This window comes from Ursus americanus, chromosome 20, assembly GCF_024610735.1.
Source record: "Ursus americanus isolate L20-20 chromosome 20, mUrsAme1.1.p, whole genome shotgun sequence".
Classification (NCBI taxonomy): Eukaryota; Metazoa; Chordata; class Mammalia; order Carnivora; family Ursidae; genus Ursus; species Ursus americanus.
The window spans coordinates 45,119,097-45,141,685 of NC_142146.1; the positions used below are offsets into that span (position 1 = coordinate 45,119,097).

The following is a 22,589-nucleotide window of genomic DNA, read 5'->3' on the forward strand; positions in this document are numbered from 1 at the left end:
CCTTTATAACCCTATTACTTTAAGTTCTTTTTTTTTTTTAAACAAGAGAAAGTAGCCAGGTACATGTTGGTAACTGGTAAGTTGTTAACTGTCCATATTCACATAGAGATACAGTGTAATCTCGGAGCCCAATATACAGAGAAAGGAGGAAAAACGCTAGAAGTCTATGCACTACCACACAGGGGCCTAGTACCCTCCAGCTTCCAACAGAGCTAAGGAAGCAGAAGGTTTTTCTTTTTTCCCACAGAACACGGTGGTGTTGATCCCGTAAAGTTTTTGTTGAGACAGGAAGGAATAAACATGAATTTGGAACAGAAATGGGTAGAGATTCTTTTCTGCTGTATTCTGCTCAAAGTATTCCCCCCACCCTCGCCAAATAAGTTGAGAACCATAGTCTAAAGGGAAAGAAAAGACACTTCAAAACACAGGGCAACTTTCTCCTAGGGACTGGAGAAAATTTAAAAAGAAAGGTTAGAATCCATCAGTGTTCCATTAGTCAGCTTCTCCTTCTTCCTCCTCTCCTTCTTCCCCCTCATCATCATCTTCGTCTTCATCTTCATCTCCTTCTTCATCAATACCCTCCAATCCTTCATCATCATCATCTTCTTCTTCTTCTCCTTCCCCTTCATCATCCGTATTAGGAACCATGTAGTACTGTAATGGATTTGGCCAAATATCATCTTTGATGACCTCTCCTAACTCATTTGCACCTGATTAGAGTGGTCAGTAAACCAGGTGAAGAAGCCCTCTGGATCCTCCTGCTGCCTCTTCCTGCTGGCTTTATTCTGTGTTTGACTTGACTTTCTTGTCGAATTCTTTCCAGATTTCCATTTGATTTCAGTGGACTTTGAAGATGGATCACCACCCTCATTCAGATGAAATTCTTTGGACAGAACTTTATTTTCAAAGTAAGGGTTTTCATCAAAATAAAAATCTGTTCTGTAACCTGATTTAATATCTCATATCTTCACATTCTGTCACTTCAACTCATGTCAAATAACGCAACACCTCTTCATCCTCCTCCCCGAGCAGCAGACACGTGTGGATGGTTGACAAATGTTGTTACCCCCAAATTTTGGATTTTGGCGATCAATTCTGACCTCTTCTGAAAAAAAACGCTTGGTGGAGTTTGTTGTATTTCTGCTCTACTTTCAAACTCTCCTCACTGGCTTGCTGTTTCATTTGTACTCCATCAACATGTTCGATTGCTTGTTGCTGTCCTTTCCCCCCCTTTGGGAAATGCTGAGGGGTTGTCGCCTCCAGCTCGGGGTCAAGAGGCAATTTCAGTTTCTTCTTTTGAGGAGGAGTGAAGACTGGCATTTGGGCGCCATGCTGCGAGGAAAGTCAGTGAAACAAGGGCAGACGCATGTCTGGAAGAGGCTTTAATTACTCCAGATATGTGGGGTTTTTTTAATTTTTTAAAAGTTTTTTTAAATTTTTTTTTTAAGTCATCTCTATACCTACCATGGGGCTTGAACTCATGGTCAATAGTTGCATGCTCTTCCGACTCAGCCAGTCAGACACCCCAGATATATATTTTTTTAACAAGGACACATAATATCCCAGATGCTGAAACCCAGAAATAAGCGTGTTTAACATTTTAATGGATAGTTTGTCAACTTGCATATACTTCTGAATCTCTGAATTACCATGTAGTCAGATCACCCAACTATTCTGTCTTGAAGAAAGGCAGATGCTAAAAGGGCCAACTACCAGGTTAATGACCTCGCCCACCACCCCCCATGTCCAGGAACACTCCGAGGGACCAATATCAATCAGTTTCCAAGCCCTTGCAAGAGTTGTTGTCCTGGTTGTTAAATCTCCCCATTTGTCTCCAGTCAAACATTATTCCAGCATTGGCCACTTGGCCTCCGATCATCAACTGACAAGCAGAATATAAATATACAATAAAAAGGAAAGGACCTCCCAAATTTTTGAAAGGAGAAAAACAACTTTCACTAAGGCTAACTCAGTGCAACAGCTGGTCTAGTTCGGTGAGGAAGTACATACTCTGAACATGTGGACTCCGTATTTTGAAAATTCAGCTCATGCTGAAGAAATTTACATCTACCAGGAGGAAAAATAATGTCTGTTGGTAGATTTTACAAATGCCAACACTTGAAAATGTATGTCCATGGACGTGTCCAGACTCAATGTCCATATAAAATATACACAAACTTGCACATTTTCAGAACATTTACTAGACTTACAAAAAAAAGAACATTTACTAGAAAATTATATCTTAACTATAAGTAGTATCCTCAGAGGGAATTAAAAAAATAATTAAGGTTATAATTTAAGAACTAAATATGACTTAAAAAAAGGCATGGCTCAAAAGTAAGAAGTTCTTAGAAATTAAAAATATGGTAGTTTAAGCAGAAATTTGATAAACATATTGAAGGATGAAGTCAAAGAATGCACTAAGGAAAAAAAATACAGGTAGAGTGAAAATGTGAAAGAAAGTCTGAATTGTAAAGTGTAAATCCAAGAGGCTACTGTCCAATGACTTGAAGATCCAGAGAGAAGAAAATGAAAGGAAAATATAAACAAAAAAATAATAAAAAGAATTTCTCAGCTGAAAGACATGATTCTCTAGACTGAAGAAACAGAGAAGAAAATACTGTAATGCCAGACATAGTAAATGAAAAATGAACCACAGTCACAGAATAGTAAAATTTTAGAATATCAAAGTTTTTTTAAGTTTTTTATTTAAATTCCGGTTAGTTAACATATAATGTAGTATTAGTTTCAGGTGTAAAATTTAGTGATTCAACACTTCTGTACAACACCTGGTGCTCATCACAAGTACACTTCTTAATCCCCATCACCTATTTAACCCAACCCCCAACCCACCTCCCCCCTGGTAACCATCAGTTTGTTCTCTGTAGTTAAGAGTCTCTTTCTTGGTTTGCCTCTCTCTCTCTCTCTCTCTTTTTTTACCCTGTCTGCTCATTTGTTTTATTTCTTAAATTTCACGTGACTAAAATTATATGGTATTTGTCTTTTTCTGAGTTATTTCACTTAGTATAATATGCTCTAGCTCCATCCACATTGTTGCCAATGGCAAGATTTCATTCTTTTTTATGGCAGAGTAATATTCCATTGCATATACATACCATCTCTTCTCTATCCATTCCTCAATGGATGGACACTTAGGCTGTTTCCATAGTTTGGCTATTATAGATCATGCTGCTATAAACATTGGGATTCATGTGTCCCTTTGAATTAGTATTTTTGTATCCTTTGGGTAAATACCTAGTAGTGTAATTGCTAGATTGTAGGATGGTTCTATTTTTAACTTTTTGAGGAACCTCCATACTGTTTTCCAGAGTGGCTGCACCAGTTTGTACTCCCACCAAGATATTCCATGCTCATGGATCAGAAGAACAAATATTGTTAAAATGTCTATACTACCTAAAACAATCTATACATTTAATGCAATCCCTATCAGAGTATCAAAGATTTTTTAAAATCCAAAATTTTTCAGAGAAAAAAACCCAAATTGTTTTCTTTTTTTAAAAAATCAGATTGGCATCAAACTTCTCTTTAGCAATACCAAATGCTACAAGACAGTGGAACTCTGCCTTCAAAGTTCTGAGAGAAAATGATTTTAAGTGAAAAATTCAATATTCAATCAAATTATTAACTAAATTTGAGGGTAGAATAAAGACACTCTAAGTCATGGAAAGACTTAAGTTTACCTCTCATATCCCTCTTCTATGGAAGTGATTCAAGGGTGTGTTCCAGCAAAATAAGAAAGAAAACTAAAAAATGTTGAGTTCGAGAAATAATTTGGCCTATCAGGAGAAAATGGACAGAAGACCTAGGGTACAACTTTCCACCAAATGATGAGCACAAAGGTCCAGTTTAGAACTGGTGGAACAAGGGCTCCAAAATGTGTCTGGAAAGAAAATGTATATGACCAGAAAGAATTCGGAGATTTGATACTATCCTGAAGAAGTTGGAATATCAAGTTGTAAAAAATGCAGCAATGCAGGAAATGGGGTGGGGAGAAAGAGACAATTAGAAATTCCAAGAAACACACAAGAGTATGTAAAAAAGATGTGTAATCGTAGTATACTATGTGGCTGAACTGTGAACAATCTTTACATAGAAAAATGCTGTAAACACTGTTGACCAATTTGCAGCTTTTGGAATCAACCCTCAGGTCAGGCAAAAAGAAGACTTAGGTCTGGTGGTAGAACAAGATTCATGTTTTCTTTCTTGACAACATAAGTTAAAATGAAGCATTTGATTGTGGCAAGAAGGAAATGAAAGGAAGGAGAGGATAAGAACATTCATATGTTCACCCCCAAAGTGAAGTCAAGAGATACTGTCAATAGTTGATGGAATTAAAAATATACATGTATATATAATATATATAACACATAAAAATATATAATAAATAACAAAATAAATCAATAATAAACAATATGTCACAAATACATTCTTCTATCGATATAGTACTGCCAAAAGAGCTAAAAAAAGAAAGTGTTTAAAGTGTTTCCCCATGTGAGAGATTGGGGGAAGGGGTTATTCAAGGGGAGGGGAAAGGAACTGTTGCTCCCTAATCTAAACCTTTCTGGATTTGGTCATTTGTAACAATGTACATGTATCTCTCTTCAGACGCACAGAGAAGCCGATGCTAAAACAGGGTTTGACATGCCAGAGATTTATGGAGGGGAAGCCTGTGAAGGACAGAGAGAGATAGGAGCAGGAATAGACAGGGAGAGGGTCAGACTGTGATCAGGTCTGCTGCCTGTGAAGGGAGAGGGGGAAGGAAAGATTGGCTAGAAGAGCCTCAGAACGTGGCACAGTTCTGAGAAAGTCTTGCCGGGCTGAGGGGGAAGCTCTATGCAAAAGTTGCCCAAGAGAGGAATCCTGTGTCAGGCAGGGTGGACCAGCACTGGTACCCTGGTACCTCAGCAGTGTTCGGTCAATGGCTGCCAGCAGCCCGGAAGGGTGTGGCTCAGCGTGAGTGCCGTAGGCTCGGAAGATGTGGCAGCTGGGCTTGTCATTCTGCCAGACACCCACAGCAGCTTCTCTTAAAGGGACATCTGAACAATGTATCTCCATGGCTGCCACGGCAGGCATTGATTTGATTTTTACATTGTTCAAAAGTTTATTAAAAGAAGAATAAATTCCTCTAGTCAACAGGTGAAATGAGTAAACATTTGGAGTAGCACAGTCTCCTTCATTCTGTTTTTTCATTTTTTCAACCATTCTATACATACCTCAGTGCTCATCATGAAAAGTGTGCTCTTACTTCCCTTCACCTCTTTCACTGCCCCCCCCGCCCCACCTTTCCCTCTGGCAACCACCAGTTTGTTCTCTGTATTTAAGAGTCTGTTTTTTTGTCTCTTTTTTCCCTCTGTTTTGTTTTTGTTTTTGTTTGTTTGTTTGTTTCACACAGTCTTTTATAAAGTCTATCACCCACCTGGTTGGTACTATTCATTTTGCCTTTTGTTTGTTTGTTTGTTTGTTTGTTCAATGGTGTTGCATTGAGTAGCTTAAATTTATTTTTTTCTTTTTTAAAAGATTTTATTTATTTATTTGATAGAGAGCATGAGCAGGGGCAGAGGGAGAGGGAGAAGCAGACTCCCCATGCAGCAGGGAGCTCGATGTGGGACTCGATCCCAGGACCCTGGGATCATGACCTGAGCCGAAGGCAAATGCCTAACTGACTGAGACACCCAGGAGCCCTGATTTCTTCTTAATGGAAGGGTCACAGTGAAAAACTGGTGAGGCAGCCATTTTCTTCAAAAAATATCCATAGAGTCAAGAAATAGGAGTCAATGAAGGATTAGAGTCAAAGAATGGAGTCAGCAAAGAGGAAGATCGCTTGAGGACCTATGGATTCTAATGAAACAGTCTCAGAAATTACATACAATTATGTAGAATAGATTGAGCTCATTAGAAGCCCCCTAATTCTGTGACTCTCCCAGCTCTGAAATTCCCAATGACTTCATAGCTAAGATGAACAAATAATAAATAAATTCTATTTACAGTACGAAGCAATGAAAAAACAATTTAAATATACAGCTTTTGCAATTCAGAGGCCAAGACGTATACCCAACATCTTAGGTCCTGAATCATAAAATTTTGGGAACCCAATCAAAAACAAAAACCAAAGAATACAAAATTTATGAAAAAAATTACGCTTGCGACCACTGGATACCACCCTGCATAAAGGAAAGTATAAGCATGTTGCAGGGCAGGAGCAGGGTGGAAAAAGATGGTAATCTTAAGCAATTGTGATTGAAGTTTCTTACTTTCACAAATTTTGTGTAAATACATGGCCATGTGAACACATTGCTAGCACCCCTCCCAGGGTCTTGGAAAGGCATCTTAGTAAATTCACATCTCTGTGCAGCCTTCTTTGAAGAGGAACAGAGAATAAAGGAGTGTAGATTCTCTTAAGAAGTTCGTGGATATAAATATGAGTTGTTGGGCAGGGAGTGGCCCTTTACACACGTTAGTACTGAAAATAAAAAGAATGTGCGCAGAGACGACTGGTCGTTGGTATAAATCATCTTCCATGTGTCTGGCACCCCCAGGCACTGATCACTCCCTGCCAGATTCTGGCTCCAAACCCATGACACTCTCACGGGCCTTCTGCACACTCAGGGCACAGTCACATCTGATTTGCCTGGGAACCTGTCACTCGGAGCAGGGAGCTGAATGACAAGAATGAGCAAGGCACATTATTGGGTTTTGTTATTAAAGAAAATCAATTTGGCTTGTTGAAAGCATGGCATATAGTGTATGGCTAGAACTTCTTTTGAAAGGAGAAAGAAAGAAAGAAAGAAAGAAAGAAAGAAAGAAAGAAAGAAAGAAAGAAAGAAAGAAAGAAAGAAAGAAAGAAAGAAAGAAAGAAAGAAAGAAAGAAAGAAAGAAAGAAAGAAAGAAAGAAGAAAGAGGGAAAGAAAGAAAGAGCGAGCAAGGGAAGTACACGCAAATATTAACAATAGTTCTTTTGGGTGTAAAAGCTATGGGTAATTTATTTTAACTTTCCCTCCACATTTTCTTTAATAAGCATGTATTGTCTTCAAAATGAAAAATAAACTTTAAAAAGCATTTAGAGGGGCACCTGGGTGGCTCAGTTGGTTAAGTGTCCGACTCTTGATTTCAGCTTAGGTCATGATCTCAGGGGTCATGGGATCGAGCCCCCCATCTGGCTCCATGCTGGGCGTGGAGCCTACTTAAAATTCTCTCTCTCCCTTTCCCTCTATGTCTCCCCTCTATCCCCCTGTAGTTGCATGCTCTCCCTCCTCCCTCTAAAAAAAATAAAAAATAAAAAGCATTTAGATAAAAATGCATTAACTTTATATATTAACTTTATATACAATATATGTACTGATTAATGCATGAGATATGCAGGGAACCAAAGAGACTTACAACTTCCCAAGACTCCCAGTAAGAATATTTCATATGGTAGCTATCATGAGTGTGATATGAGAATCAGAAAAATCAATGAATCTCAGGTTTAAAAGGACCCTTGTATTCATTGTCTATTGCTGCATGACAAATTACTCCGAAACTTCGCAGCTTAACCCAGCAAAACTTTACATTTCACACAGTACCTACGGGTTAGGAATCTGGGTATGACTTAGCTGAACGGTTCTGGCTCGGGGTCTCTGTCGAGGTTGCCATCAAGCTGTCTGGCAGAGGCTGCCGTCCTCTGAAGCCTTCTGCAGCCCTGAGGATCTGCCTCAAGATGGCTCCTTCATATGGCTGTTGGCAGGAAGCCTCAGTACCTTACCGCATGGTGATTCACAGGGCTGCCTGACTGTCCTCACAACACAACAGCTGGTGTCTCCGGGAGGGAAGGATCAAAGACACAAAGAGAGAGACGGAGGGCAGAAGCCAGGATGTCTTCTGAGATTTAGCCCAAGAAAGGACATACCATCATTCTGCCATATTCTTTTGTCACATAGACCAATCCTGATGCAGTGGATTGTCGGAGGTGGCTGCGCAGGGCATGAGGCAAGGATCATGAGACGCAGTCAATGTTCTATCCCTGTGGCATCCTTGCGAAACTAAAATTTGGCCATGCAATGAGAAGTATTGAGATTGTCAGGCAAATAACTTAAGCGTTTGAAGGAAATAGGTATTTGAGCCCTATTTTATATTGTGACTGATCTGTGATATGAAAACTTACAATATTACTGGTTATGGGTATAATGTGACTTTTTAAAATGTCAATTGGGTTCACTTCTTGGAAAGTTATAGAAGTTTTTTCCCCGCTCTCTTTGGAGAAGACCGGGTAGGACAAAGTAGAGATTTTTAATTTTTTAATTTTTTATAGACCTTAACATTTTGATTGCATGGCTGTCAATATTTTTATAGGCAAAAACAAACAAACACCCTTTAGTGGTTGTTTTCGGCCTAGCTAGATGTCTAACTGATAAAAAATAATTCACCTCCCCCCTCAAATCTGTAGTACTCTCTGCAGATTCCAACAAGACCAGGCTGACTTGGGATTTTTTTTTCCAAATGAATTAATTTATTTAGGTGAGAACGCCTTATAGATATCATCAAAACTAAACCCACTTTAATACATTTAATGAATTGCTTTTAATAAGAGTAAAATTACGTGAAATCAGAATGTCTTGAAATTCGAGACATAAGATTGTAGAAACATGGGGCACTGCATCACTTCCTCAGGGCTACTCCTCGTCAGAAAAAGAACAGGAGTTGGTCAGTATTTGCCATTACCTTCAGACTCTTCAAGAGCAGGAATTCTCTTGTATTCATTTCAAATCCCAAATGCCCACTAAAATGCGAGGCACAGAGAGAAGGTCATGAAATATTTGCTGAATGAAGAAGGAAAGGAAAAGCAATAAATGTTTGAGGGAAATGATACGACTACAAAGGCCATTCTCATCCTAATTCCCACTCTTCCCTTTGCCCCTGTTCCCAACTTCCCTTGACTTCAAACTGAGTCCCCAGGAAGAGAGCTGAACTCAGCATTGGCGTCGGTAAATCACAGATCCCCAATGGCTCCTGACTTGTCATTCTACAAAGTCCTATTAATTCCCTGTTCAAACTGATATTTTAAATTCTAGTCCATATTTTAAATTTAGTCTAATACTAAAGGAAAATGAATCCACCCAACCTCTTGTTTGGGGCATCTATTTTCAACAACATCCCCTACGTTTCTCTGCATTTACTCTCTCCCCGGTGTAAGAATGGAACATAGATTCTAGAGCTGATGGATTCTATCTCCTGCCTTTTTGTCCAGCTGGAAAGCTACTTACTAGTTCTTTGTCCTCTTTTGTACCAGATTTTCTCTCAGGAACCTGCACCATTGCTGTTAAACTTCCCAGCAAGTTCAAAGGCACCCTCATCCCAGCAAGATCTGCTTACAGCTGCTACATGGTATTGCCTTTGAAAATTTAGTCCTTCCCAGAGTCAGGTTTTTCTCTAGCTCAGGATAAAATAAGGTTTTATCAAGCTGTCAAATCCCTGGATTTTGGCATAGCTTGCAAAGGGTGTTGAAATATTCCCAAAGGATGAACCCTCTTGAACTAAGGAATCACTGAGGGGAAAGGAATGCAGGCAGGTCTGACAGGATCTGCAGCTTTCCCCTGATTTATTGCACCTTGCTTTATAGGGACTAAATGCTCCTTCTGGTGAGTTCAGGAAGGATGAGACACTCTCTGTGGATCGAGGATTTCACCATATGCGGTTGTGTCATGCTTATCAAAACTCAGGTGTGCTCATCACTGAATCAGTAACCTCATTATTCACTTGGTTTCAAACTCTGTATCCCAGCACGTACTGTACCCCTCCAATATTTTTTCTTTTAGGCCTAAGATTTTATCAGGTACCATTACAGTTTCTGATAAGCTATTCAAAGTTTAAAGTACATTTTTTTTTTAAAGGCAGGGGCCTATATCTCCAAGCACAGGGTAGTCCAGGATAAATCAGACCCATGAAAAATATAAAGACTATGGCTGGTCTTTTTGTTATTGCTTGTTAGAAAAGTAATTGTCCCAAGTTACAAAAAGAAGAAAAAAAGAAAGAAGAAGAATATGAGAAATAATTCTAGGAGAGTCTTTTGGTATGCTTTCTTTTAGTCTTCTTTAAAAAACATAAAATTTTGAATTTTTTTCACTTAATCTGTTATCACAAGATTTTGCCCCCATTTTGCTACAGAATCTACCTCATAATTATGGCTTTTAGAGGTGGCTTTGACAGGGACAGGTTTTAGTGAACAGAATTAGGTTGGAAATTTTAAAAAAAGGAAAATTGAAGTCATCACATATTTTCATTATATTATTTTTCATCACTATATTTCATCATTAAATTATTTCTTATGTGTATTTTAGAGTCTTGCTGTTCCAAGCAATACTCAATAATACATCAGATATGTTTAAAGGAAATCCTGAACTTGTTTTAAAATTTATTTACTCAACCAGTTATCAATGATACTTTTCATCTTTTTTTTTTCTTAAAAATTAAAAAATCCAGTCACGTTAAAGAAGATGAACTTCCAGAATTGAGTTTCATAGGAAACCAGTTAGTCTGGATGTGTTCCCCAAAGTATAATAATGTGTTCCCCAAAGTATAATAATGCTCACCCAATACAGGGTGAGAAGATCTTAGGAGAATCTAATGAATGACGCAATGTAGACAGCCTATCCCAAGTCCTCGGCCCTCAAAATTCAAATGCAGCATGCTGCTTGGGGCTTTTTAAAGCTTAATAAGAAGAATAAGGTAATCTGTTGGATGATTTTGGAAACCAAGCAAAGATGAAAGGAGCAGTGTCTTATGTTTTTGTTTCTTTTACATTTGATATCTTCCCATATTAGAGAGGGAAAGAAAATATGCAACAAGACAAAGGGCAGTGTTTTTAATAAAACCTTGGCTGCTTTTCTGTAAGAATTAATGCAAACAATGTTATCTTTTGGGGGGTCATTTTCAAAGCAAGGGGAAGAAATAAATTGTCAGGATCCCATAAGGTACTTGGAAAATACACTCTTCTTGTGGTTTAACTCAGCTAGGGGGGGAAAACTGAGCAAAAAGGTAAGATTTCACTCAGATCTGCTTCGTGTTTCAGGAAGGAAGGAAGGAAGGAAGGAAGGAAGGAAGGAAGGAAGGAAGGAAGGAAGGAAGGAGGGAGGGAGGGAGGGAAGGAGAAAGAGCATCGGTGGGAGGGAAGGGGAAAAACCCTCTCAAACTTCATGCCCTATATTATAGCATTTACAGTGCACTTTAAAAAGAGACTTTGAGATCTGTTCTTTAACTATACAAATTTGAGTAATGGGATTTTAGTGAGGGGAGAAAATTATATTTCTATTTTTCTGACACAATATGAAAACCTTAGTGAGTGTAGAGACCCTGCTGTCAAGCTGGCTGCCACCTGAGCTCCCAGGGAAGGAAATCCTTGGGAAGGATTGTATTTTATGGTCCTGTCCTCAACAATTCAGCTGTGCTCCATTCCAAGATGCATTTCTGCCTCATGTGTGAAAACAACCGGCAAAATGTCTTGCCCCTCAGAGGGGCACATTTGGGAGAACAAGAAGCGAATGAACGTACTTGGGCCGCATTCTATCTTAGAACAGCTACGTGGCGAGCTGCCACAGAAACAGAAATAGGGCACGTCTGACAGGTTCTGGGTTTTCTTTCAAAAACAGGATATAGACCAGGCTTTCTGAAAGGGCCACCGAAGTTTGCAAAATTCTCTCTGCCCCTGACTGATTGAGTGAAACAGAGCCAACTCATAGCTTGGATTGGAAATCATGTGAAACTTATTTATGCCATATTTTATTTTCTCTCTTTAACTCCCTATCAGACATTGAGCAGAGGTTGCATCTGAGTCTGGAGCTGGTTTACATTCATACTGGAATTCAAACTCAATATGGGGTGAGAATCCAGGTCAACTGAAGTAAAATCTTTGTGAACAAAATAACCACTGTATGTCCTTCCTCCAAGCCTACAAGCGCCCGAGTAGTTCCCATAAATCCAGGCTGCGCCAAAAGGGTTTGATCCAAGCCTTCCACCAGTAGCTTGCCTCCACATGCATCAGATTCAGCTGTCTCTTAAACCTGCAAAATGTTATCTGGCTCACCGTGCACAAACTACTGTCCCGAACTGTATTCAATCCAGATGGGCGGCTTCTCCACTTCCTGACTTCCCTCCTATTACAAATATGAATATTTTGAAACCAGGCAACTAGGAGACTGATAGCCCAACTGAATATGAGAAGCATAAAATATTTGGGGAAAGCTTTCTACTGCTCTCCCAGAAATTGAGGATATTATGGCCCCCTTGACCACGGGATGTCTGAAATTTTCAACCTCCCAGCACACGCATCAGATCACCTTTGCAAGAGGACATACCCTGGGAATGTCCAGGGTCACACGTAATTCTCAGCAAACCGGTTTGACCTCCGCATCTTTCGGAGGTCACAAAAGCAAATTAGAATATTAATTTGATATCACAGAAAGAAGTGATTATCACAGGAATAAACTCTTACCTTTAAAAAAAATAATTTGCAAAGACTAGTAACAACAATTTACTGTGACAGCTGATCAGACACATGGGCATTTCAGCCCTAATCTACTCAGACCACTACCACTCCCAGAAACATCGGAGCACTCCTCAGTCCTCTGGTGGCAATTGGTTTATGTGTCTACACAGCCATAGGGGCTAGGACCAAATCTTGGCCATCACTTTATATAAACCAGTATCCAGGCTATAGCAAGGATTCAATAACAGTTACATTTATGCCTTGAACACTTCTAGAAGGTCCCCAGAAAACTGGTGTCAGGGCTTGTCCTTAAGCAAAAAATCTGGAAGACTGTGGTGTGAAACTTGCTTTTCACTGTATCATTTGGTATTCATGAAACTTTTAAGTGTGTTTTATATTTACTTGAGTAGGTTAGAATAGATACCTATTGAATGAATAAACAAACAGATGAATGAACAGGCTACATCCAGGAGCACACGGTTGACGCCCAGATATTTTTGGCTGTACCAACTTAACAGCCGTGTTTTCCTGACCCTGAGTTTTGAATCCTTTTAGTGACTCATGTTAAGTTGTGTGCCAGGTCAAGAGAGTGCTGACCCTCCAGCTGACTCAGTGTGTCCAGACATTTTCAGCCTCAGAAGAGACAAAGAACTGTCACAAAGGCTAGACTTCATTGGTTCAGTTTGGGCGCATTCATCAGAAATGGAAAGGCTCGCGTTTTTCTCCGTATTAGATGTTATATCTTGCCTGCAAGGAGCAACTGTGATTACTTCTTTGAGATAAAGTTCTAACCCAGGCTCAAGGAAAACTGGAATTCTTTAGAAAAAACAACAAAACAAAACCAATACTCCTTTCATGTCCCTAGCTTTGTGCCTCCTTTTAGGTCCAGAGAGGCAAATTAATACAGTCGGTCTAAGAGCACTGGCTTTGGGGCCGGGCGGAATTTTCCTAACAGCCGCAGGCCTCACAATCCCCAGTTGTATATAAATTGGGAGCAATGGTCTCTATTTCCCAAGGCTGCCATTAGGTTAGCTAATATATTTAAAAATCCCTGGAACATAGGGCTCAAAAAGCAGTAGTTATTATTTTTATCCTAAAACAGTCTCATGGCCCCTTTCATCGTTTAAACTGGCTGCGAATCAACACCAGTCCTTGCTTTGAGACAAGCTTTGAGGATTACCTGCATGTGCAACTGTACGCTGAGTTTACACCTGTTTTGTTCCCTCCTATAACGACTATAGTCTGGGTGTGGTGTTTCTGGCATGTCACTTCTCTTGCCTACAGTGTGAAGATTAGCAATAAGCTTGCTACTTCCCAAATTCACCATGTCATCTGTCTGCTTATCATAATCCCCTGTAAGACGTCTTTGCTAACATCACCTTTTATCCAACCCAGGGCAAGATTACATAGTTTGAGGGCCGCCTCGGTGCTGTTGGAAATTTGTCAGCCCTGTCACCTAAAGGCTGTTAGAAAGACATTGGTGTTGGGGCGCCTGGGTGGCTCAGTCGGTTAAGCGTCTGCCGTTAGCTCAGGTCATGATCCCAAGGTCCTGGGATCAAGTCGGCCATCCAGCTCCCCGCTCAGTGGGGAGTCTGCTCCTCCCTCTTCCTGCCACGCCCCGTGCTTATGCTCACTCTCTGACAAATGAGTAAAATCTTTAAAAAAAGAGAAAAAAAGACAGTGGTGCTACAATCAAACTTTGTAGCAGCCTGTCATGCCAAAAGAATTTTTAGTGATTTGTTTTGTTTGGTTTCGGTTTTTTTGGAGTTGGGGGATGCAGGGGCAGAGGCCAGACTTTCTGAAACCACAATCCCCCAAGTCCTGAACGTTTGTTAAGTCTGCCCAGAGGTACAAGGGCCTCACTAGCTCGTCTGGCCACTGCCGTTGTCTAGGCCATCCGCTGACTGGCTGGGAACGCCAGGGACCCTGCTTTTCCCAGCATGGAAGTGTGCGGCTCTCCGCAGGCTCCAGGCCCCAACAATAACGAGAGCCAGAAACAAGGGCCGGGAGTGTTAGCAGCCCCGCTTGAGTGGCAGCTTCGAGGGTCTTCATTGTGCCTGGTGCACCGAGAGCAGACTGTTACTCTGTAGGCATGAATTAGAGCCTGGGCAGAAGGCGCCACGCTCTTGCCCCTGCACTGTCTTGCTGCGGCTGGGAAGCAGAGGGGACTGGCGTCCTACAGCCCTGCTGGGGGCCATGTTCCAAGAACTGTCCCTAAAGGGCCCATCACAAGAGGAAAACATTTATTTTCTGAATTTAGAACACCCTTAAACTTGATTAATCTATTATTTCCCCCCACCTTTCTCTCCTTCCCCTGATGCAAAATAACATCATTTCATTAACTCCATTCAAGTATGATTATGTTCTCACTGCTTCAATTTATCATCAGTTGAAAATGTATCCTTTGCGTAAAGCTTTCTCAAAAAAAGAGCTAAGTTGGAAACGATTCTCCCCATTGTCTGTTCAGCTGTCATTCAGATCATACTCCCCGGTAGGTTAGCTGCTATACATTTAGCCCAGTTGCTAGAAGAGTGAAGATAGTCTATTTTTACAGACCTTTTCCTAGACTAGAGGGTTGTGAGGCATCAATCCCTGAAATGACTCCCTCATTGCTCCAGGTATGGAAACCTCAGCTCTCTGTGCTTTCTCATTGGCACAAACTCATCAGAGACCACTGCTCAAAAGTCTCCTTGATTGCTCTGCCAAAAGAAATGTGCCAGAACCAGTGTCGCACGATTCTGGTGGTGGGATGCTTTGCCCAATCAGAGACTGTATGACTACATTGGAGCAAATTGAATGGCAGGAAGTGGTGACCAAAGATATGCAAAGACCACTTGGGGAAAATGTTGTAAAGGACCTAACAGACACGCATCATCTCCTCTACCTAACCCTTCCTCCTGCCCCCACCCTCGCCCTCCAAAAGTGGAATCCATCAGCTTTGAATGAGAAATGCCGAGCACGGGATTGTCTAGGGTGGAGTCCGCGGTGTTTTCCACTCCCCTTTTCCTCCCGCTCACCACCGCCCCCCCCCCCACCATTCTGAGCCTGGAGTGTCAAAATACCAGAGATATTGAAAGTCTTCCCCCACTGACTCAGCCTCACCGCCGTGGGTGGGGATGGCAGGGAAGTGTGCATGAATTTCTCTAAGCCATTTTTCTGGTTCAAGCAAAAGGCAAAGGAAGTGAAGGGCTCTAATGCACAAAGCGCAGATACGATTCTCCTCTAAGACGTGTGCCCACAAGTAGGCTATCATTATTTGAGTGCGAGGGTAATTAAAACCTTTCAGCACTCCAGTCATCCTTCCCGTCACAGGGACAAGATGACACACTGAGAACTGAGCTAGGTTTAACGCTGCTGGCAATGAAGGTAGAGAGGGCATCGTGGGAACACACACCCTGTGCACATATGCATGTATTGGCAAAAATGAACATCCCTTAACCGTGCCTGAAAAATATCACGTTTTATTCATATCATTTTTATAAGAAGCAGAATTCGGCATATAGTAACCTTTCACTCATGTGGTCACAATATTTTTAGAATACATGAAAGAGGATATGCGTTGTCAAATGACTGAACGATGGATGGACGGTTTCTAGAACTCCCTGAATCTACTCCTATGCACGTTTCACTTATTTTTTTATTTTTAATTTTTTAAGTAAGCTCTACATCCAACGTGGGGCTTGAACTCATGACCCCAAGATCAAGAGTTGCATTCTCTACCCGCTGAGCTGACCAGCTGCCCCTCTGAATCTACTCCTAAACTCATGTACTTTGTTTTTTTTCTTTAACTCATGTACTTTGGTGGTCCAATATTTTAAAGCAACACTGAAAATCAGTCTCAATCAAAGGGAATGTAATCACAAGTTGGTAATAGATTTTTCTTTTTTTCCCCTATTCAGTACAAGGAAAATGAACAGGAAGATTGGGGAAGAGAAGCTATTTGCTTCATGTAGCTTTTGCTTGGGAAGCCTGATGTCTGTTTCTGATGGCCTTCCCTTCAAAATAAGTCGAATAAAGGTGTACGCCTTTGAGAGAACTCCCTCACCAGAGCTGAGATGCCTGAGCTTGTAAAAGGAAGCTACATCACAGGGAGAAGTGATGGAAGGATATTGGTAGAAGCAACACACAGCTCCAAAGGCGCTTCCTTCCTCTGCCAGACTGGAAGCCAAATCTAGACCGACGTGCTTTTTGTTTGGAATGTGTTCTCTTCAAAATATCAAAATAAGGGGCACCCGGGTGGCACAGCGGTTAAGCGTCTGCCTTCGGCTCAGGGCGTGATCCCGGCGTTATGGGATCGAGCCCCACATCAGGCTCCTCTGCTGTGAGCCTGCTTCTTCCTCTCCCACTCCCCCTGCTTGTGTTCCCTCTCTTGCTGGCTGTCTCTCTGTCGAATAAATAAATAAAATCTTAAAAAAAAAATCAAAATAAGACCTAGAAATCTAGTTTTAAAAACAAGTGAACTAATCAAAGGTAAGATTTGTTTATCCGCTTCCCAAGTAAGGTGTAAGAAAGATTCTTTCCCCACAAGGAAAAAGACCATTTATTTATCTCTTGTATGTTACCTGATTGTTAATGTACAAATGTGTTCATCTGGAAGCAAAGACTCCTACGGTTGTGTAACGTTCACTGAACATTCAGTATCTCACTAGTTGGAAATAGCATTTTAAAAGTATGGTCCGGGGGCGCCTGGGTGGCACAGCGGTTAAGCGTCTGCCTTCGGCTCAGGGCGTGATCCTGGCGTTATGGGATCGAGCCCCACATCAGGCTCCTCTGCTGTGAGCCTGCTTCTTCCTCTCCCACTCCCCCTGCTTGCGTTCCCTCTCTCGCTGGCTGTCTCTATCTCTGTCAAATAAATAAATAAAATCTTAAAAAATAAATAAATAAATAAACAAATAAATAAATAAATAAATAAAAGTATGGTCCCTACCTTGAAGGTGTTCGCCTAATCAGGAAGACAAAATATTGTTTGCTGGCTAGATGCGTGATGAATTATAATGATTCATGGTTTCTATTCTGAGCTCTGCCATTCTACCCTGAGTAGCCCTGGGCAATTGTTTAAATTTCCCCATGCCTCAGTTTTCTCATCTGTAAAATAGACCTAAGAATACCAGTCTTCCTCAGCTATTCAGTGAGAATTAATTAATGTTTGAGATCCTCAGATGAAAGACTCTCTGAATGTGTATAGGGCTATTACACGAGCAATAAAACTGCTTTTATACACAGCTGGGCATGAGTCATGTGAGAAGAGACAAATTCCTGTAAGCTCTATATCCTGTCAAGGCCAGAATGTAGATCTTCCCCTTGATGGTGTAAGCCTTAGACTCTGTCCAACAGAAATATAACATCACCCACATATGTAATTTTAAGTTTTCTAGTTGCCAAATTAGAAAATAAAAAAAAACAAGTAAAAATAATTTTAATAATATATTTGATTTAGCTCAATGTATCCCAAATATTATTTCAACCTATAATAAATATAAGCAAGTATTAATGAGTTATTTTATGTTCTTTTTTAAACTAAGGAATTGAAATTGGGAGTGTGTTTTATACTCACAGAATATCCCAATTTGGGCTAGCCAAGTGTCCAGTGCTCCTTAGCCACTTGTGGCTAGTGGTGCCCATTTCAGAGTCCAAGTCTAGGAGTTTCCGCAGCTCCAGGCTGTAAGCGTAGTGCACTGATCCATGTGCCTCTGGTTTCTCTTAGGTGGATAGGTCAGCACAAATATACTCCACTCTTATCCTCTGTACTGTTGGGCTTCAGAGACAATGCTGCTAGAAAGTCCCTGCTTCCATGGTACTCAAGAGATTAGCAAGATGGCAATGGAAGACACTCCGGAGGAAAAAATCAATCTTCCCACTTCCTCCTTTCTCACAAAGGAGTGTCTTGACACATTTGGGGCAGATTCCCTGTACTTCTTCCCATGATTGCCAGGACACACTTGGCATCGCACAGAATACACAGACTCACAGCATCACCCCTGAGACTTCACTTAAGAACATTCCGTCAACTTTAAATGACTCCCGGTAAGGTTGACAAGAGTTTGAAATGCAATAAACAAAACGTTTTGCTTTGTTTTGTTTCATCTCTTTAGAGGGAAACTGTCATTGTTGGATTGGTTGGTTGGTTGGCTGATTGTTCTTTAAACAGAATAGCATCAAACTATTAGGGGCCTGAACCATTGTTGATTTTAACCCTTAAATTCATTTGCTTTAGAAAAATCGTAACTCTAAAATTATAATGATTTTTCAAATCAATTTGAAATAGCTTACATAATGGTCTGCATAGTACAAAATGCTCACGAAAAGTATGCCTCATGTGGACATATCAGCCATTCGCTCTTCCCACTGATCTTTGGGAAACTGTCTTTTCTTGGTAATCTCCTAATTTCGTATTGAGACCATCCTGTTTCCAGCTAAACTCCAGTACTGACTTACGCCAGGATTCTGCTTTGTACCCCGCACTACGCACATTCCCTGTGACCCTCTTCACACAAAATGTTGCATGAACTTGAGTCTTTCCAAGCTGACCTCAGGTCATCAAATGTTTATTAAACATCTACTGTGGGCAAAACAGGGCCTTGAAGGGAAACAATGAAGGAGCCGCCCTCCACATGCCTCTCTCTGGAAGCAGTAGGAGGAAATGCGCATTACTAGAGTAAAGGAGGGCCTGCCTACGGGAGAAATACAGCGAAGCCTGCATACAAGGGTGTTTTAGGTAGCTCAGGCTGCCGTAACAAAATAGACAGTGTAGCTTAAATGACAAAACTTTATTTCTCACAGTTCTGGAACCTAGAAGTCCTAGATCAAGATCCAGCAGGATTGGTTTCTAGTGAGACCTCTCGTCTTGGCTTGTAGACAGCCTCCTTCCCCGCTGTGTGTTCACGCGGCCTTTCCCTGGTGTACGTGGAGTAAGAGAGTGGGCTCTCTGGTGTCTCTTCTTACAAGGGCACTAATCCCATCAGACCAGTGCCCTTTCCTCAGGTGCTTATCTAATGGTAATTACCCCTCCAAGGCCCTATCTCTAAATACCATCACACTAGGGGTTAGGACTTCAATATGTGAATTGGGGGGGATACATAAACATTCGATCCTTAACAAAGGGTCTCAGAGTAAAGAGACCCTACCCGATTGGGTTGATCAGCAAAGATTGTATGATGGAAGTTGCACCTGAGGTAGCCATCCTCCCTTCTGGGTACTAATAGAAGTCATGCATCAAGGGCCAAATAGATGAAAAACATCTGTATGTCAGGGCAGCTATTTCTAGTCGAGAAGTCTGTTACCCTGGCACTTGGTTCACGTAGCCTTTGCCTCTCCTTCCCGAACTCCAGCCTGCATACCTCTCGGCCTTCGGGACATCTGCACCTCTCTGACCCACAAGTATCTAAACCTCAACATCTCTGAAACAGAATTCATTATCTGCCACCAGCCAGCTTGTCCCTGCTCCTGCCTTCCCAAACTTTTTTGCACCAACACCTTCCGCTCGGTCATTCGAGCTAGAGATCAAGAGATCTCCTACACTCACGCCTGAATCTAATCAACTAAGAGTCCTATCAAATCCACTCCTTGTCTTTCTCATCTTCTTCCCTTCATCACTATTTCCACTCCCTGTACCCCAGTTCAGACCATCGTTCTCTTTCTTTGAACTACTGAAAATGATAATTATTATTTTTTACTACAACTACTAGTAGTAGTAAGCAGTACTGAGAGCTTTCTAATATGGCGGTGTCTGCCCTGAGCACGTTATACCTATTGTTTCCTTTCCTCTTCACAGCTGTGATAATTTGCATTTTACAGATGAGGAAACCAGGTCAACAGAGAGGCTAAGAAACTGGCCCAAAGACACAGGTGCTAAGTGGTAGAAACCGGTGCTGACTCCCAACCGTCTGAATCCAGAACTTGCCCTCCTTGTGACCCTGGAGTATTCGGCCTTCTCGGCAGCGGACCACCTCCTTCCTGACTACTCACTTCCAATTCTTCCTCGTACCATTGCCGTAACGATCCGTCTAAAATGCAGTCTGATGTCCTCATTTCCTGGCTTCGAATTCTTCAACCTCAGCTTCCATTTCCTATAAGATAAAACTCCCTGGGACCCAGGGCCACAAAGCCCTCCAGACCACAGCTTTGCCTTTCTCTCCAGTTTCGAATCCTTTTGCTTCCCCACCTCACTCTTTTTTTTTTTTTTAAGATTTTATTTATTTATTTGACAGAGATAGAGACAGCCAGCGAGAGAGAACATGAGCAGGGTGAGTGGGAGAGGAAGAAGCAGGCTCATAGTGGAGGAGCCTGACATGGGGCTCGATCCCGCAACGCCGGGATCATGCCCTGAGCCGAAGGCAGACGCTTAACCGCTGTGCCACCCAGGCGCCCCCCACCTCACTCTTTTTACTCTAGCACTTCTAAACACTGTTCTCAGAACATGTCATTCCATTCCATGCCTCCAAGATGACACATGTGCTGTTCCCTCTTCACAGAATATTTTTCTTCAGAAAGGCACCACATTCCTTCTTATTCAGACTTTTGTGAATTCATTATATCCCAGCTTGAATGATGCTTCGCCTCAAGGAAGCCAGACAATTAGCTAAAAGTCGTTTGCTGAAAGTGAATTCCTGAATGCTTACTTTTATAAGTGACCAATTTACCAAATGTATCAAAAACTTTAAAAACTTTAAACCCCTTAGAAAGTTTACAACAATTCATCTTGGATGGGATGGTTTCTATAGCCTTTTAAAGATTTCTGTGAGGTTAGAGTTGACCAGGTTAATTAACTGATCCCAGGATCCTGACCTACAGATTTTCCCTCCTTTCTCTCTCTGGCTTCTGTACCCATGTTCACACTTGACTGATGTACTTACCACCCCATCTCGTAATCATTTCCCATGTCTGAGATCCCTAGGATATTGTGAGCTCCACAACATCCTGGCTGTGTATTTTTACTTCTCGTCCCTATACCCAGTGGAGTGTGGAAGTATGGTAAAGCTTAAATAAAAATATTAAGCTTAGGGGTGCCTGGGTGGCTCAGTCGTTAAGCATCTGCCTTTGGCTCAGGTCATGATCCCAGGGTCCTGAAATCCAGCCCCACATCAGGCTCCCTGCTCAGCGGGAAGCCTCTTCTCCCTCTCCCATTCCCCCTGCTTGTGTTCCCTCTCTCGCTGACTCTCTCTCTGTCAAATAAATAAATAAAATCTGTAAAAAATATATTAAGCTGAATCTTAACTAGTCAATAAATGAGCATACTCATTTACATACTACTCCTTTTCATCCATAAGGAAAATGTAAATTAAATTAAACTAAATATATATTCTAGAAAGTAGAAGTCATATAATATATATGTTCAGGCCTGCTCCTAAAATTTTGGGGGCCCACCTAGAGAATCACATACGTACCATACACGAAGTATTTTGAAGTTACAAAGGCAGTCTAACAACTTATTCAATTAAATACATTTTTTTTACTTTGAAAAAGATGGCTTCATAATTATCTGGAAACGGGAATTAAATTTAGAATCCTCTCTCTTTTTTAAAGATTTAATTTACTTATTTGACAGAGAGAGAGAGCAAAAGAGCACAAGCTGGGGGAGCTGCTGAGGAAGAGGGAGAAGCAGACTCCTCACTGAGGGAGTCTGATGCGGTGCTCAGTCCCAGGACCCTGGGATCATGACCTGAGCCAAAGGCAGTCACTTAACTGACTGAGCCACCCAGGCACCCCTAAACTTAGAATTCTCACTGGTAGTGTAGGGATATCCAATCCCAGACCCTGGCCCTTGGTCCCTGGCCACTGACCTATATAGTCTACCCTTCTTTCTACCCCAGTTCACGCCTATTCTGCACTGTGAAGTGCCAAACACACACACACACACTCACTCACTCACATTCACATGGACATCCAGCCACCTGTGATAACTACGCTTTGATTCCATAATGATGCAGCCCACTCCCTTAGAAGACAAGGCCCTGGAGGGAGCTGAGTTCTTTGGGGCAAGGAATTCCTGGTATCATATAACTAGAATCCCTTGGGCTCACAGCCATGAAATATTATGTTGGAAATGGAAAAGTATGCATGGTATATTAAATTTTAAAAAGCAGGGTTTGGAAGTTTTGAGACATCTGTATGA

The 22,589-nt window shown here is 41.3% G+C and overlaps 1 pseudogene; it reads right to left on the reverse strand.

Annotated features, from left to right (window-relative positions):
• Positions 1 to 492: 492 nt before the first annotated feature.
• On the reverse strand, positions 493 to 1,331 carry LOC123802712 (protein SET-like; annotated as a pseudogene).
• Positions 1,332 to 22,589: the final 21,258 nt, after the last annotated feature.